Source organism: Trachypithecus francoisi, unplaced genomic scaffold (genome assembly GCF_009764315.1).
Source record: "Trachypithecus francoisi isolate TF-2019V2 unplaced genomic scaffold, Tfra_2.0 Lachesis_group1, whole genome shotgun sequence".
In the NCBI taxonomy this organism is placed as follows: domain Eukaryota; kingdom Metazoa; phylum Chordata; class Mammalia; order Primates; family Cercopithecidae; genus Trachypithecus; species Trachypithecus francoisi.
The window spans coordinates 55,307,531-55,325,986 of NW_022681454.1; positions in this window are offsets into that span (position 1 = coordinate 55,307,531).

Sequence of the window (18,456 nt, forward strand, 5' to 3'; positions counted from 1 at the left end):
ATAAGCCTTCAAAAGCTTTCTGCTTATAAATTAATTTGTTATCCTAAGGAAGGGTAGCTTATAGCCTTAACTTTTCCCTAGAATTATAAATTTATTTTTAAATCAACTTTATTGAGGTATAATTTACCTAAAATAAAATGTATTCACTTCATACATACAGCCAGCTCTTCTATAACTTAGCTAGTATTTCTAGAACTTACAGTGCTATTGAAATCCCCACAATTAGAAAAAAAAAAGACCTGGGAGAAAATGGGTTTAGAAAAACAATAGTCAGATACTATGCCATTCACACACACACACACACAAAGATATTGCCTAATATTACCTAATAAAATGGTAACATACTTGAACAACTTTAAACCAATTCTAACAAACATCTGTAGAACACTCTACTCAACAACAGCAGAATACCTATTCTTCTCAAGCGCATAGGGAACATTCTTTTGGATGGACCATAAGCTAGACTATAGCACAAGCCTCAACCAATTCAAAAGGATTAAAATTATACAAAGTATATTCTCCACCTACCACAATTGAATGAAATTATAAACCAATAACAAGTAAATTTAGAAAGTTAACAAATATGCAGAAATCAATTAGCACACTAATATTAATAAATAATGTGTCAAATAAGAAAGTACAAGGAACATTGGAAAATACTTTGAGATTAATGGAAATGAATATACAACCTACCAAACCTTATGGGATGCAGATAAAGCAGTGCTTGAAGAAAAACTTATAGTTTTAAATGCCTACATTAAAAAAGAAAAAATATATCAAATCAATCACCTAACCTCCCACCTTAAGACGTTAGAAAAAGCAAAGTTTTTTTTACCACTTCATGACAAAAAACGCTTAACAAACTAAGAATACAAGGACAGTTCCTCAACATTTTTATAAAAAGTATCTACAAAAACACCCAGCTAACTAACATCATACTTAATGGTAAAAAATGTGAATGCTTTACTTACAAGACCAGAAACAAAATGAGAATATTACCACTTGGTACTTCTATTCAGTATTGTTCTGGATGTTCTGGCCAGGGAAATTAAAAAAGAAAATGAAATAAAAAGCATCCAGTTTGCAAAGGAAGACGTAAAACTATGTCTAATCACAGATGACATGATCTTGCATACAGAAAATCTTATGATATCCACACACAAAAAAAACTATTTAAGGTAATAATCAAGTTCAACAAGGTTGCTGGATATAAGCTCAATAAACAAAATCTACTCTAGTCCTATACACTACCAATGAACAACCCAAAAATGAAGTTGAGAAAACAATTTTATTTACAATATCATCAAAAAAAGAAACTATTTATGGATAAACCTAACAAAAGTACAAGACTTGTATACTGAAAACTATTACACATCATTGAAGAAAGTAGAGAAGACCTAAGTCAATGGAAAACCATCCATGCTCATGAATAGAAAGACTTAATATTGCTAAGATGGCAATTCTCCACAAATTGACCTAAAAATCCAATTCAATTCCTAGTAAAGCCCCAGCTGGCTCTTTGCAGATGTTGATAAACTAATTCAACAATTCGCATGGAAATGTAAAAGACAAAAAATAGCCAAAACAATCTTAAGATGAACAAAGAGGAATCATACTTTCTGATTTCAAAACTTACTATAAAACAACAGTAATCAGGACAGTTTAGTAAAAACCCTCACATGTACAGTCACTTACTTTTCAACAAAGTTGCTAAGTCTGTTACAAATAGAAGTTCAAAAACAAACAAAAACAAAATTGCTAAGACAATTCAATGGAGCTTTCCACCATTATAAGTTGTTTCCAACAAATAGTGCAAGGACAACTGGATATCCACATACAAAAGAATGAAGTTGGACCCCACATAATATAAATAATTAACTAAAATTAGATCAAATATCTAAATGGAAGAGCCAAAACTATAACACACTTAGAAGAAAACATAGGCTTTAATTTTCATGACTTCAGAATAAGCAAGAGTTTCTTGGATAAGACACTGAAAACACAGGCAACAAAAGAAAAAAATAGATAAAACAGACATCATCTAAAGTAAAAACTTTTGTGTTTCCAAGACACCATCAAGAAAGTGAAAAGCCATATTAACTCTTCTAATTCATGAACAGGGGATATTTTTCCATTTATTTGTGTCTTCAGTTTCTTTCATGAATGTTTTATAGTTTTCAGTATACAGATCTTTTACCTCCTCGGTTAAATTTCTTCCTTTTTTAATATTTTGCCATATTTGCTTTATATGAACCATTTCAAAGAAAGTTATAGACATGACACTACTTAACCATGCATCTCCTAAGGATGTGATTCTATATAACCTTAATACCATTGTCCCACTTAAAATGCTTCCCTAATTTAACATGAAGTCCGTATTTCAGATTTTTCCACTCGTCTCTTTTTTTAAAAAAAGTAGCTACTGTCATCCCCCAAGCAGGATTCAATCAAGATTCTCACTTTCTGGAAATACTAGTCCTGTTGTCTCGTTGAGTTTTCTTTGCAGTGTCATTAATTTAACCTATTTTTTATGTGTGTCATTGGTGGCTTTATTTATTTACTTCCATAGGTTTTGGGGGAACAGGTGGTATTTGGTTACTCAGTTAAATTTATTTCTAAGTAATATTTTTATGCTATTGTGAATGAGAATGTTTTCTTGATTTTTTTCACATAGTTCATTGTGAGTATACAAAAATGCTACTAATTTTTTGATGTTGATTTTTTATTTGCAACTTTACTGAATTTATTTCTTACTTCTAACAGTTTTTTGGTGGCATCTTTAGGACTTTCTATATATAAGAGCATGTCATCTGCAAACAGAGACAATTTTACTTCCTTTATGATTTAGGTGCCTTTTATTTCTTTTTCTTATGTATTTGCCCTGGCTAGGACTTCCACTACTATGTTCAATAGAGGTGGCAAGAATTGGCACCTTGTTTTGTTCCTGATTTTAAAGAAAAAGCATCTAATTCTCTTTACTGAGTATGATGTTGGTTATAGATTGTCATATATGGTTTTTATTATGTTGAAAAACATTCCTTCTCTACCTAATTTGTTGAGATTTTTATCATGAAAGGATGTTTTATTTTGTCAGAGTCTTTTTCTGCATCTATTGAGAAGATCATATTATTTTTATCCTTCATTCTAGTAATGTGTTGTACAACATTTGTTAGTTTACATATGTTGAACCATTCTTGCATCCCCAAAATAAATCCCACTTGATCATTAAAGTAAGGTGTAGGATCCTTTTAAATTTGGATTATTAGTATTTTGATGAGGTATATGATTTTTTTAATATACTGTTCAATTTAGGTTGCTAATATTTTGTTAAGGATTTTTTTATGTTGACCTAAAATTTATTTATTCAAAAAAACAGACATATCTAAATGAAAGGTATTACTCTAGGTTTCATGAAGACTATAGACATGGAAATGAATTTATTTATATAACATACTTATATTAGGTGCCTTAGTAACTACAGAAATTAATGCACGGTCTTTGCCTGACAGGAACAGAGAGTCCAAAATGATATAAAGAAATCATATTGTTTTTACTCCTGCTTAAACATAAACCTTCTATGCCTATCATTTCTCTAAACTTCCCTTAGTTGCAGGAACACTCCTATTTTTTAGTCCTTTCAATCAGCCAGTCAGTCTGGTAAACAAACCTTTGTGTTCCAGGCTATAAAAAGTATAAAGTTGAGTAAAAAGTGGTGGTTGCTTCTGGGGATCTTGTGTTCTTTAGAGAGTAACAGATTAATGTAAAAAGAAAAAGAAAGATACACACAGTTGCACACGAAGCTGAGGATTTTTGTATCCGCATTAATTGGGGAATTTTGTCCTATAATTTTTTGTAGTGTTCTTGTCTGACATTGATATCAGAATAATGCTAGTCTCATAAAATTGAGTTTGGAAGTCTCCTTCCTCTTCAACTTTTTGTAAGAGTTTGAGAAGGATTGGCATTAATTGGGCTTTAAATGTTTGGTAGAATTCAGCAGTTAAAGCTATCAGGTCCTGGTAGCTTTTTTTATCTCTGCTCTGATCTTCACTATTTCCTTCTTCTGCCAAATTTGGGCTGAGTTTATTTATTTATTTTTTTCTAGTTTCTTGAGATGTAAAGTTAGGATGTTTATTTAAGATCTTTTTTTTTCTTTTTTTTTTTTTTGAAAGGAAAGAAGTAAGTTATCTTTATTCACAGACGACACAGTATTATATCACAAAAGATTGAAAACTAATGAACAAATTCAGCAAAATTGCAGCACACAAAATTAATACAAATATCAGGTGCATTTCTATACACTAACAGTAAATAATCTGGCAAGTAAACTAAGAAAACAATCCAATTTTCTTTTTTTTTTTTTCTTTTTTTTCTTAATGAGATGGAGTCTCACTCTGTCACCCAGGCTGGAGTGCAATGGCGCGATCTCAGCTCACCGCAACCTCCGCCTCCTGGGTTCAAGCAATTCTCTGCCTCAGCCTCCCGAATGGCTGGGATTGCAGGCGCCTGCCACCACTCCCGCCCATTTTTTTTTTTTTTTTTTTTATTATACTTTAAGTTCTAGGGTACATGTGCATAACGTTTATATCATGTATAACTCCCCAATGCAATCCCTCCCTCCTCCCCCTCCCCATGATAGGCCCCAGTGTGTGATGTTCCCCTTCCCGAGTCCAAGTGATCTCATTGTTCAGTTCCCACCTATGAGTGAGAACATGCGGTGTTTGGTTTTCTCTTCTTGTGATAGTTTGCTAAGAATGATGGTTTCCAGCTGCATCCATGTCCCTACAAAGGACGCAAACTCATCCTTTTTGATGGCTGCATAGTATTCCATGGTGTATATGTGCCACATTTTCTTAATCCAGTCTGTCACAGATGGACACTTGGGTTGATTCCAAGTCTTTGCTATTGTGAATAGTGCCGCAATAAACATACGTGTGCATGTGTCTTTGTAGTAGAGTAATTTATAATCCTTTGGTATATACCCAGTAGTGGGATGGCTGGGTCATATGGTACATCTAGTTCTAGATCCTTGAGGATCGCCATACTGTTTTCCATAATGGTTGAACTAGTTTACAATCCCACCAACAGTGTAAAAGTGTTCCTATTTCTCCACATCCTCTCCAACATCTATTGTTTCCTGACTTCTTAATGATTGCCATTCTAACTGGTGTGAGATGGTATCTCATTGTGGTTTTGATTTGCATTTCTCTGATGGCGAGTGATGACGAGCATTTTTTCATGTGTCTGTTGGCTGTATGGATGTCTTCTTTTGAGAAATGTCTGTTCATATCCTTTCCCCACTTTTTGATGGGGTTGTTTGTTTTTTTCTTGTATATTTGTTTGAGTTCTTTGTAGATTCTGGATATTAGCCCTTTGTCAGATGAGTAGGTTGCAAAAATTTTCTCCCATTCTGTAGGTTGCCTGTTCACTCTGATGGTAGTTTCTTTTGCTGTGCAAAAGCTCTTTAGTTTAATGAGATCCCATTTGTCAATTTTGGCTTTTGCTGCCGTTGCTTTTGGTGTTTTAGACATGAAGTCCTTGCCCATGCCTATGTCCTGAATGGTACTACCTAGATTTTCTTCTAGGGTTTTTATGGTATTAGGTCTAACATTTAAGTCTCTAATCCATCTTGAATTAATTTTCGTATAAGGGGTAAGGAAAGGATCCAGTTTCAGCTTTCTACTTGTGGCTAGCCATTTTCCCAGCACCATTTATTAAATAGGGAATCCTTCCCCATTTCTTGTTTTTGTCAGGTTTGTCAAAGATCAGATGGCTGTAGATGTGTGGTATTATTTCTGAGGACTCTGTTCTGTTCCACTGGTCTATTTCTCTGTTGTGGTACCAGTACCATGCTGTTTTGGTTACTGTAGCCTTGTAGTATAGTTTGAAGTCAGGTAGCGTGACGCCTCCAGCTTTGTCCTTTTGACCTAGGATTGTCTTGGCAATGCGGGCTCTTTTTTGGTTCCATATGAACTTTAAAGCAGTTTTTTCCAATTCTGTGAAGAAAGTCATTGGTAGCTTGATGGGGATGGCATTGAATCTATAAATAACCTTGGGCAGTATGGCCATTTTCACGATATTGATTCTTCCTATCCATGAGCATGGTATGTCTTCCATTTGTTTGTGTCCTCTTTTATTTCACTGAGCAGTGGTTTGTAGTTCTCCTTGAGGAGGTCCTTTACATCCCTTGTAAGCTGGATTCCTAGGTATTTTATTCTCTTTGAAGCAATTGTGAATGGAAGTTCATTCCTGACTTGGCTCTCTGCTTGTCTGTTACTGGTGTATAAGAATGCTTGTGATTTTTGCACATTAATTTTGTATCCTGAGACTTTGCTGAAGTTGCTTATCAGCTTAAGGAGATTTTGGGCTGAGACAATGGGGTTTTCTAAATATACAATCATGTCATCTGCAAACAGGGACAATTTGACTTCTTCTTTTCCTAACTGGATACCCTTGATTTCTTTCTCTTGCCTGATTGCCCTAGCCAGAACTTCCAACACTATGTTGAATAGGAGTGGTGAGAGAGGGCATCCCTGTCTTGTGCCAGTTTTCAAAGGGAATTTTTCCAGTTTTTGCCCATTCAGTATGATATTAGCTGTGGGTTTGTCGTAAATAGCTCTTATTATTTTGAGGTACGTTCCATCAATACCGAATTTATTGAGCGTTTTTAGCATAAAGGGCTGTTGAATTTTGTCAAAAGACTTTTCTGCATCTATTGAGATAATCATGTGGTTCTTGTCTTTGGTTCTGTTTATATGCTGGATTACGTTTATTGATTTGCGAATGTTGAACCAGCCTTGCATCCCAGGGATGAAGCCCACTTGATCATGGTGGATAAGCTTTTGGATGTGCTGCTGAATCCGTTTTGCCAGTATTTTATTGAGAATTTTTGCATCGATGTTCATCAGGGATATTGGTCTAAAATTCTCTTTTTTTGTTGTGTCTCTGCCAGGCTTTGGTATCAGGATGATGTTGGCCTCATAAAATGAGTTAGGGAGGATTCCCTCTTTTTCTATTGATTGGAATAGTTTCAGAAGGAATGGTACCAGCTCCTCCTTGTACCTCTGGTAGAATTCAGCTGTGAATCCATCTGGTCCTGGACTTTTTTTCGTGGGTAGGCTATTAATTGTTGCCTCAATTTCAGAGCCTGTTATTGGTCTATTCAGGGATTCAACTTCTTCCTGGTTCAGTCTTGGAGAGTGTAAGTGTCCAGGAAATTATCCATTTCTTCTAGATTTTCTAGTCGATTTGCGTAGAGGCATTTATAGTATTCTCTGATGGTTGTTTGTATTTCTGTGGGGTCGGTGGTGATATCCCCTTTATCATTTTTTATTGCGTCTATTTGATTCCTCTCTCTTTTCTTCTTTATTAGTCTTGCTAGCGGTCTGTCAATTTTGTTGATCTTTTCAAAAAACCAACTCCTGGATTCATTGATTTTTTGGAGGGTTTTTTGTGACTCTATCTCCTTCAGTTCTGCTCTGATCTTAGTTATTTCTTGCCTTCTGCTAGCTTTTGAATGTGTTTGCTCTTGCCTCTCTAGTTCTTTTAATTGTGATGTTAAAGTGTCAATTTTAGATCTTTCCTGCTTTCTCTTGTGGGCATTTAGTGCTATAAATTTCCCTCTACACACTGCTTTAAATGTGTCCCAGAGATTCTGGTATGTTGTATCTTTGTTCTCATTGGTTTCAAAGAACATCTTTATTTCTGCTTTCATTTCGTTATGTACCCAGTAGTCATTCAGGAGCAGGTTATTCAGTTTCCATGTAGTTGAGCGGTTTTGATTGAGTTTCTTAGTCCTGAGTTCTAGTTTGATTGCACTGTGGTCTGAGAGACAGTTTGTTATAATTTCTGTTCTTGTACATTTGCTGAGGAGTGCTTTACTTCCAATTATGTGGTCAATTTTGGAATAAGTGCGATGTGGTGCTGAGAAGAATGTATATTCTGTTGATTTGGGGTGGAGAGTTCTATAGATGTCTATTAGGTCCGCTTGGTGCAGAGATGAGTTCAATTCCTGGATATCCTTGTTAACTTTCTGTCTCGTTGATCTGTCTAATGTTGACAGTGGAGTGTTGAAATCTCCCATTATTATTGTATGGGAGTCTAAGTCTCTTTGTAGGTCTCTAAGGACTTGCTTTATGAATCTGGGTGCTCCTGTATTGGGTGCATATATATTTAGGAGAGTTAGCTCTTCCTGTTGAATTGATCCCTTTACCATTATGTAATGGCCTTCTTTGTCTCTTTTGATCTTTGATGGTTTAAAGTCTGTTTTATCAGAGACTAGGATTGCAACCCCTGCTTTTTTTTGTTCTCCATTTGCTTGGTAGATCTTTCTCCATCCCTTTATTTTGAGCCTATGTATGTCTCTGCATGTGAGATGGGTCTCCTGAATACAGCAGACTGATGGGTCTTGACTCTTTATCCAGTTTGCCAGTCTGTGTCTTTTAATTGGAGCATTTAGTCCATTTACATTTAAGGTTAATATTGTTATGTGTGAACTTGATCCTGCCATTATGATATTAACTGGTTATTTTGCTCATTAGTTGATGCAGTTTCTTCCTAGCCTCGATGGTCTTTACATTTTGGCATGTTTTTGCAATGGCTGGTACCGGTTGTTCCTTTCCATGTTTAGGGCTTCCTTCAGGGTCTCTTGTAAGGCAGGCCTGGTGGTGACAAAATCTCTAAGCATTTGCTTATCTGTAAAGGATTTTATTTCTCCTTCACTGATGAAACTTAGTTTGGCTGGATATGAAATTCTGGTTGAAAATTCTTTTCTTTAAGAACGTTGAATATTGGCCCCCACTCTCTTCTGGCTTGTAGAGTTTCTGCCGAGAGATCTGCTGTTAGTCTGATGGGCTTCCCTTTGTGGGTAACCCGACCTTTCTCTCTGGCTGCCCTTAAGATTTTTTCCTTCATTTCAACTTTGGTGAATCTGGCAATGATGTGTCTTGGAGTTGCTCTTCTGGAGGAGTATCTTTGTGGCGTTCTCTGTATTTCCTGAATTTGAATGTTGGCCTGCCCTACTAGGTTGGGGAAGTTCTCCTGGATGATATCCTGAAGAGTGTTTTCCAACTTGGTTCCATTTTCCCCCTCACTTTCAGGCACCCCAATCAGACGTAGATTTGGTCTTTTTACATAATCCCATACTTCTTGCAGGCTTTGTTCATTTCTTTTTCTTCTTTTTTCTTTTGGTTTCTCTTCTCGCTTCATTTCATTCATTTGATCCTCAATCGCTGATACTCTTTCTTCCAGTTGATCGAGTCGGTTACTGAAGCTTGTGCATTTGTCACGTATTTCTCGTGTCATGGTTTTCATCTCTGTCATTTCGTTTATGATCTTCTCTGCATTAATTAGTCTAGCTGTCAATTCTTCCACTTTTTTTTCAAGATTTTTAGTTTCTTTGCGCTGGGTACGTAATTCCTCCTTTAGCTCTGAGAAGTTTGATGGACTGAAGCCTTCTTCTCTCATCTCGTCAAAGTCATTCTCTGACCAGCTTTGATCCGTTGCTGGCGATGGGCTGCGCTCCTTTGCAGGGGGAGATGCGCTCTTATTTTTTGAATTTCCAGCTTTTCTGCCCTGCTTTTTCCCCATCTTTGTGGTTTTATCTGTCTCTGGTCTTTGATGATGGTGACGTACTGATGAGGTTTTGGTATAGGTGTCCTTCCTGTTTGATAGTTTTCCGTCTGACAGTCAGAAGGACTGTCTGTTGGTCTGTTGGAGATTGCTTGAGGTCCACTCCAGACCCTGTTTGCCTGGGTATCAGCAGCAGAGGTTGCCAAAGATAGAATATTGCTGAGCAGCGAGTGTACCTGTCTGATTCTTCCTTTGGAAGTTTCCTCTCAGGGATGACTCCACCCTGTGAGGTGTGGGGTGTCAGACTGCCCCTAGTGGGGGATGTCTCCCAGCTAGGCTACTCAGGGGTCAGGGACCCACCTGAGCAGGCAGTCTGTCCGTTCTCGGATCTCAACCTCCGTGTTGGGAGATCCACGGCTCTCCCCAAAGCTGTCAGACAGAGTCGTTGGCCTCTGCACCGCCCCCGCTGCTTTCCCTATTGGACCTCAGCTGTGGGCTGTCCCCAGAGGTGGAGTCTACAGAGACAGGCAGGTTTCCTTGAGCTGCTGTGAGCTCCACCCAGTTCGAGCTTCCCAGCGGCTTTGTTTACCTACTTAAGCCTCAGCAATGGCGGGCGCCCCTCCCCCAGCCTCGCTGCTGCCTTGCGGATAGATCGCCGCAGACGGCTGTGTTAGCAGTGAGGGAGGCTCCGTGGGCGTGGGACCCTCCCGGCCAGGTGTGGGATATATTCTCCTGGTGTGCCTGTTTCCTTAAAGCGCAGTATTGGGGTGGGAGTTACGCGATTTTCCAGGTGTTATGTGTCTCAGTTCCCCTGGCTAGGAAAACGGATTTCCTTCCCCCTTGCGCTTCCAGGTGAGGCGATGCCTCGCCCTGCTTCAGCTCACGCTGGTCAGGCTGCAGCAGCTGACCAGCACCGATTGTCCGGCACTCCCTAGAGAGATGACCCCAGTACCTCAGTTGAAAATGCAGAAATCACCGGTCTTCTGTGTTACTCGCGCTGGGAGTTGGAGACTGGAGCTGTTCCTATTCGGCCATCTTGCCGAACTTCAAGATCTTTTTTTTTTAATGGAGATGTTTAGCACTATAAAATTCTTTGTTAGAAATTTCCAAAGCCGAAGTAGCCTAGACAAATTCAGTGCAATCCCTATCAAGGTCCCAGCAGCATTTTTCACAGAAATAGAAAAATAAAATCTAAAATTCCCATGGAAGCACAAAACACTCCCGAATAGCTGCACAAAAAAGAACAAAGTTGGAGGTATAGCAATGCCTGATTTTTTTTTTTTTTAAATTACAAGCTACAGTCTTCAAAACAGTATGGTGTTGGCATAAACATGGACGTATAGACCAGTAGAACAGAATGGAGAGCCCAGAAATAAGCCCATGCATTTATGGTCAATTGATCTTTAACAAAGGTGCCAAGAGCATCCAATGGGGAAAGGACAGTTTCTTCAATAAAAGATATTGGATATCCACGTGCAAAAGAATAAATGGACCCTCATCTCACACCATATACAAAAATCAACTCAAAACACTTAAATGTAAGACCTGAAACTGTAAAACCACTAGAAGAAAACATGGGAGAAAGCTTCTTGATGTTAATCTGGACAATGGTTTTTCAGATATGACCCCAAATGCACAGACAGCAGAAGCAAAAATTTTTAAAAATTGGATTATTTCAAATTTAAAAATTGAGGCAAAGGAAACAATCAACATCATAGAGTATTTTCATAATAGCCAAACAACAGAAACAACCCGAATGGATAAATGAAATGTGATGTATCTACACAATGGAGTATCATTCAACAATAAAAATAAATTAATGGTTAAAAAAATTTGAGTTAAAAAAATAAATAGATGAAGTACTGATACATGCTGCAAAATGGATGAAACTTTAAGAGCGTTATACTAAGTGAAAGAAGCCAGAAACAAAAAGTTACATATGATTTTATTCCATTTATATAAAACATCCAGAATAGGCATTTTTAGAGAGATAGAAAGTAGTTTGGTGGTTGCCTACATCTGGGGATGTTTGTGCTAAAAAAAAAAAAAAGACAGTGACTAGATAGAAGATTTTTTGTTTGAGGGGGGAGGGTTATGAAATTGTTCTCAAATTGATTATGGTGATGGTTGCACAATTTTGAATACACTAAAAACAGAGTGTACACTTTAAATGAACACATTGTATATGTGAATTACATCTTAATAAGGCTCCTATAAATTTGCAATTAAATAGAAAATACACAAAGAATAAAGAAAAGTCAAGAAATCAAAGCTGCTTTTAACAAATGATTGATAAAATAATAAACTCCTAGCTTAAACCAATGAAAAAAGAGAGAAGACAGATTTCAGGTATAGAAAAGAAAGAGAAGCATCACCATAAATATTATAGATATTGAAAGTATAGGTATAATAAAGGAATTTTTAAACATTTATTCCAATAATTTTGACAACTTAGATGAAATAGATCAATTCCTTGACTGTCAAAAATTATACAACCAAACTGGTAAAAAAAGAAATACTTTTGCAAAAATCTAAATAGCTCTGTATTAGTTATGTAAATTTAAATGGTAAATCAAAACCTTCCCACAAAAAGCACTCTAGTTCCAGATGGATTTACTGGTGAATTTTAGCCAAATTCGAGGAAGACACAACAGCTACCTTACCAGAAAGTTTCAGAAAATAACACCAGTACTTCCCAGCTCATTTTATAAGTCCAGCACTACCTTGATACTAAGAGTCAAACTATTATAAGAAAAGAAAATTGAAGATCAATATCTCTTCTGAACCTAGATGAAAAAGTTTCTAATAAAATTATCAAATATAAATTAGCACCATAAAAAAGGATAATGCATCCCAAGTGGAATTCATCCCAGAAACAAAAGGTTGGTCTAAACTTTGAAAAAACAATCAGTGTAATTCACCATGTTAACAAACTAAAAAAAAAAAAAAAAGACAAAACTCCATATGTTCCTATAAATAGATTTAGAAAAATCATTTGATAAAATTTAACACCTATTCATGAAAAAAAAAAAACCTCTCAGCAAATTAGGATAGAAACAAACTTCCTCAAAATTTTTATCTCTGAGAGTCACCCAAGAAGATGCAAATCAATTGAGAAATATACTATTTCATGGATTAGAAAAATCAATATTGTTAAGGTATCAGTTCTAAGTTAAAATATAGAGTGGATGTAAATCAAATCTCCAGCAATATTTTTTATAGAAATTCACAAGCTGATTCTAAAACTTATATAGAAATACATGTTAGGTGACCTAACATGACTGGAATAAAGTTTTAAAAGGGGAACAAAGTTGGAGTGCTTATATTATGGGATTTTAAGACTTACCATAAATCACAATAATCAGATCAGTGGAACAAAGTAGAGAGTTAAAAAATAGAACAATACATATATGTTTAATTTATTTTAATCAGGGTTCCAAAGATAAAGAAATAGTCTTCTCAACAAATGATGCTGGGACAATTGAATATTTGTTCAATAAATAGAAAAACTATACTTTAGTCATTACACCATGCTACAAATTTACTTGAAATGTATCTTATACCTAAAAGTAAATATTACAACTTATATACCTTCTAGAAGAAATATAATAGAGGAAAACACAGAAGAAAATGTTTACAACTATGGGGAAGGAAAAGATACCTTAGAACACAGAAAGCACTAATTGTGCATGAAATTTTTAAATGGACGTTATGAAAATTACAAAATTCTGCTCACTGAAAGATACAACTAAGAAAGTGAGAAGTGGCCGGGTGCGGGCTCATGCCTATAATCCCAGCACTTTGGGAGGCTGAGGTGGGCGGATAATCTGAGGCCAGGAGTTTGAGACCAGTCTGGTCCAACATGGTGAAACCCTGTCTCTACTAAAAAATACAAAAATTAGCCGGGCATGGTGGCGGGTGCCTGTAATCCCAGCTACTCGGGAGACTGAGGCAGGAGAATCTTTTGAACCCGGGAGTTGGAGGCTGCAACGAGATGGGATTGCGCCACTGCACTTCAGAGCGAGTCGCCATCTCAAAAAAAAAAAAAAAAAAAAAAAGAAAGTGAAAAGTAAGTCCACGATTGGAAGAAAACATTTGTAACACATATATTGACAAAGGACTCGAAAAGAGATTGCAAAAAGTATTCTTACAACTCAATAAGAAGAAAACCCAATTTTTTATTGTATTTTTCGTGCTGAATGTGTTGAATATTATTTTGAAAAATTTGAAACCTACACAAAAGTTAAAAGAATAGTACAGTGAACATCTGAAAACCCTTTACCTTGATGGACCAGCTTCTTACATTTTGTTAAATTTGCTTTTGCCTTTGCTACAATAAAGGCTGTTAATGTTTTGGGGTTTTTATTTTTTCATACTTTTAAAATTATACTTTAAATTCTGGGATACATGTGCAGGATGTGCAGGTTTTTTACGTAGGTATACACGTGCCATGGTGGTTTGCTGCACCCATCAACCCGACATCTACATCAGGTATTTCTCCTAATGCTATCCCTCCCCCAGCCCCCTACCCCCACAACAGGCCCCAGTGTGTGATGTTTCCCTCCCTGTGTCCATGTGTTCTCATTGTTCAACTCCCACTTAAGAGTCAGAACATGAGGTGTTTGGTTTTCTGTTCCTTTCTTAGTTTGCTAAGAATGATGGTTTCCAGCTTCATCCAGGTCCCTGTAAAGGACATGAACTCATCTTTTTTATGGCTGCATAGTATTCCATGGCGTCTATGTGCCACATTTTCTTTAGCCAGTTTATCATTGATGGGCATTTGGGTTGGTTCCAGTCTTTGCTATTGTGAACAGTGCTGCAATGAACATATGTGTGCATGTGTCTTTATAGTAGAAAGATTTATAATCCTCTGAGTATATACTCAGTAATGGGATTGCTGGGTCAAATGGTATTTCTGGTTCCAGATCCTTGAGGAATCGCCACACTGTCTTCCACAATGGTTGAACTAATTTACAGTCCCACCAATAGTGTAAACGTGTTCCTATTTCTCCACATCCTCTCCAGCATCTGTTGTTTCCTCACTTTTTGATGATTGCCAGTCTAACTGGCATGAGATAATATCTTATTGTAGTTTTGATTTGCATTTCTCTAATGACCAGTGATGATGAGCTTTTTTTCATCTGTTTTTTGGCCACATAAATGTCTTGTTTTGGGAAGTGTCTGTTCATATCCTTCACCCACTTTTTGATGGGTTTATTTTTTTCTTGTACATTTGTTTAGGTTTCTTGTAGATTCTGGATATTTGTCCTTTATCAGTTGGATAGATTGCAAAAATATTCTTCCATTCTGTAGGTTGCCTGTTCACTCTGACAGTCATTTCTTTTGTTGTGCAGAAGCTCTTTGTTTAATTACATCTCATTTGTAAATTTTGGCTTTTGTTGCCATTGCTTTTGATGTTTTAGTCATGAAATCTTTGCCCATGCCTATGTCCTGAATGGTATTGCCTAGGTTTTCTTCTAAGGTTTTTATAATTTTAAGTCTTACATTTAAGCCTTTAATCCATCGTGAGTTAATTTTCATAGAAGGTGTAAGGAAGGGGTCCAGTTTCAGTTTTCTGCACATGGCTAGCCAGTTTTCCCAACACCATTTATTAAATAAGGAATCCTTTCCCCACTGTTTGTGTATCTCAGGTTTGTCAAAGATCATATGGTTGCAGATGTGTGGCATTATTTCTGCAGCCTCTCTTCTGTTCCATTGGTCTATATATCTGTTTGGGTACCAGTACTATGCTGTTTTGATTACTGTAGCCTTGTAGTACAGTTTGGAGTCAGGTAGCGTGATGTCTCCAGTTTTGTTCTTTTTGCTTAGGATTGTCTTGACTATGCAGTCTCTTTTTCAGTTCCATATGAAATTTAAAGTAGTTTTTTCTAATCCAGTGAAGAAAGTCAATGGTAGTTTGATGAGGATAGCATTGAATCTGTGAATTACTTTTATGATATTGATTCTTCTTATCCATGAGCATGGAATTTTTTCCATTTGTTTGTATCCTCTCTTACATCCTTGAGCAGTGGTTTGTAGTTCTCCTTGAAGAGGTCCTTCACATCCCTTGTAAGTTATATTCCTAGGTATTTTATTCTCTTTGTAGCAGTTGTGAATGGGAGTTCACTCATGATTTGGCTCTCTGTTTGTCTACTATTGGTGTATAAGAATGCTTGTGATTTTTGCACTCTGATTTTATATGCTGAGACTTTGCTGAAGTTGCTTATCAGCTTAAGGATATTTTGGGCTGAGACAATGGGGTTTTCTAAATATACAATCATGTCATCTGCAAACAGAGACAATTTGACTTCCTCTCTTTCTATTTGAATACCCTTTATTTCTTTCTCTTGCCTGATTGACCTGGCCGGAACTTACAATATTATATTGAATAGGAGTGGTGAGAAAGGGCATCCTTGTCTTTTGCCGGTTTTCAAAGGGAATGTTTCCAGCTTTTTCCCATTCAGTATGATATTGGCTGTGGGTTTTTCATAAATAGCTCTTATTATTTTAAGATACTATTATTTTAAGATATAATATTATTTAAGATATAATATTAAGATAATATTATATTAAGATACTATTATTTTAAGATATTATTTTAAGATCAATTCCTAGTTTATTGAGAGTTTTTAGCATGAAGTGGTGTTGAGTTTTATCAAAGGCCTTTTCTGCATCTATGAGATAATCATGTGGTTTTTGTCATTGGTTTTGTTTATGTGATGGATTATGTTTATTGATTTGCATACACTGAACCAGCCCTGCATCCCAGGGATGGAGCTGGCTTGATTGTGGTGGATAAGCTTTTTGATGTGCTGCTGGATTCAGTTTGCCAGCACTTTATTGAGGATTTTCACATCAATGTTCATCAGGGATATTGGCCTGAAATTTTCCTTTTTGTTGTTGTGTCTCTGCCAGGTTTTGGTATCAGGATGATGCTGCTCTCATCAAATGAGCTAGGGAGGAGTCCCTCTTTTTCTATTCTTTGAAATAGTTTCAGAAGACATGGTACCAGCTCCTCTTTGTACCTCTGGTAGAATTTGGCTGTGAATCCGTCTGGTCCTGGTCTATTTTTGGTTGGTAGGCTATTAATTACTGCCTCAATTTCAGAACCTGTTATTGGTCTATTCAGGGGCTCAACTTCTTCCTGGTTTAGTCTGGGAGGGTGTGTGTGTGTCCAGGAATTTATCCATTTCTTCTAGATTTTCTAGTTTATTTGCAAAGAGGTGTTTATAATATTCTCTAAATGGTTTTTTATTTTTTAAGTCATTCTTTCTTTTTTTAATTTTATTTTTAAGTTCTGGGGTACATGTGCAGGACAAGAAGGTTTGTGTGTCATGGTGGTTTGCTCCACCTATCAACCCATCACCTAAGAATTAGACCCAGCATGTATTAACTATTTTTCCTGATGCCATCCCTCCCCCTTACCCCCACCCCCAGACAGGCCCCAAGTGAGTGTTTTTTCCCTCTCTGTGTCCATGTGTTCTCATTGTTCACTCCCACTATAAGTGAGAACATGTGGTATTTGGCCATCTGTTCCTGCGTTAGGAAAACCCAATTTTTAATAAGGGAGAAGGATTTGAATAGACGCTTTACAAAAGGAGATAAAAGAATAGCTATTATGCCTGAAAAAAATGTTCAAAATCATTAGTCATCAGGGAGATGCAAATTAAAACCACAATGATATACCACTATATACCCACCAGAATAGCTAAAATAAAAAAGATGAAAAATTCCAACTGTTCCTGAAGATCTGGAGCAATTTCAACTTTCATATGTTGTCAGTAGGAATATAAAATGGTATGACCACTTTTGAAACCTATTTGGTTGTTTCTTATGAAATTGAACATACACCTACCACATGACCCAGTGGTTCCACTTATATTTAAGAAAAATGAAAGCAAATGTCCACAAAAAGGTTAGTACATGTTCACAGAAGTTTTATTTATAATAGCTGAAAGCTGGAAATAACACAAATACCCATCAACAGGTGAATGGATAAATATGTTTGGTATATCCATACAATGAAATATTTCTCAGCAATAAAGAACAAATGACCTACTGAAACAATCAAAAACATAGATGAATTTCAAAAACATTACTCTGAACAAAAGAAGCCAGACATAAAACATATGCATTACACTATATATGATCCATTTATATGAAATTATAGAGCAGGAAGAAGTACAGTAACAGGAAGAAAACCTATTGTTGCCTTAGGCTGAGGGCAAGAATCACTGCAAAGTACACAAGTGAACTTCTCGGGGTGAGGGAAATGTTCTGCATCTTGATTTCATGGTTCACGTGGACATAAACTTTTGCCATACTCTGAACTACATAGTCAGTTCTACTATAAAACTTGTTTTTGAGAATGCAAATTTGTTACAACATGATAGGTAACAATTTTAACACAGCCTGAATTTTAATCTTGTTTATGTGTGATTTTGTCCACTAAAAACACTAGAAGAATGCAGAATATCGCACTCACCTGAACCAAGCCATAAACATACCCTGTCATTCTTTGTCCTGCTGTTGTCATACATTATAATTCAAACTCTTATAAACCCCACCATACACTGTTAGTATATTTGCTCTTCAAAGGTTTGTTGTTGTTGTTGTTTGTTTGTTTTGTTTTTTTAGAAATGGTAAAAATGAGAAAAACACATTTTGTGTTTTCCCACATATTACCATTTCTGGCACTCTTCATTCATGTGCATAGAAATGAGTTTGTACCTGGTGTCATTTTTCCCTTCTAGAGTAACTTTAACATTTCTTGTACTTCAGGTCTGCTTAACTTATAGTCCATGTTTTCTTTTGTTCAAAAGGCTTTATTTTGCTCTCATTTTTAAAGGAGATTTTCACTCAACAAAGAATCCTAAATTAACTTTTGTA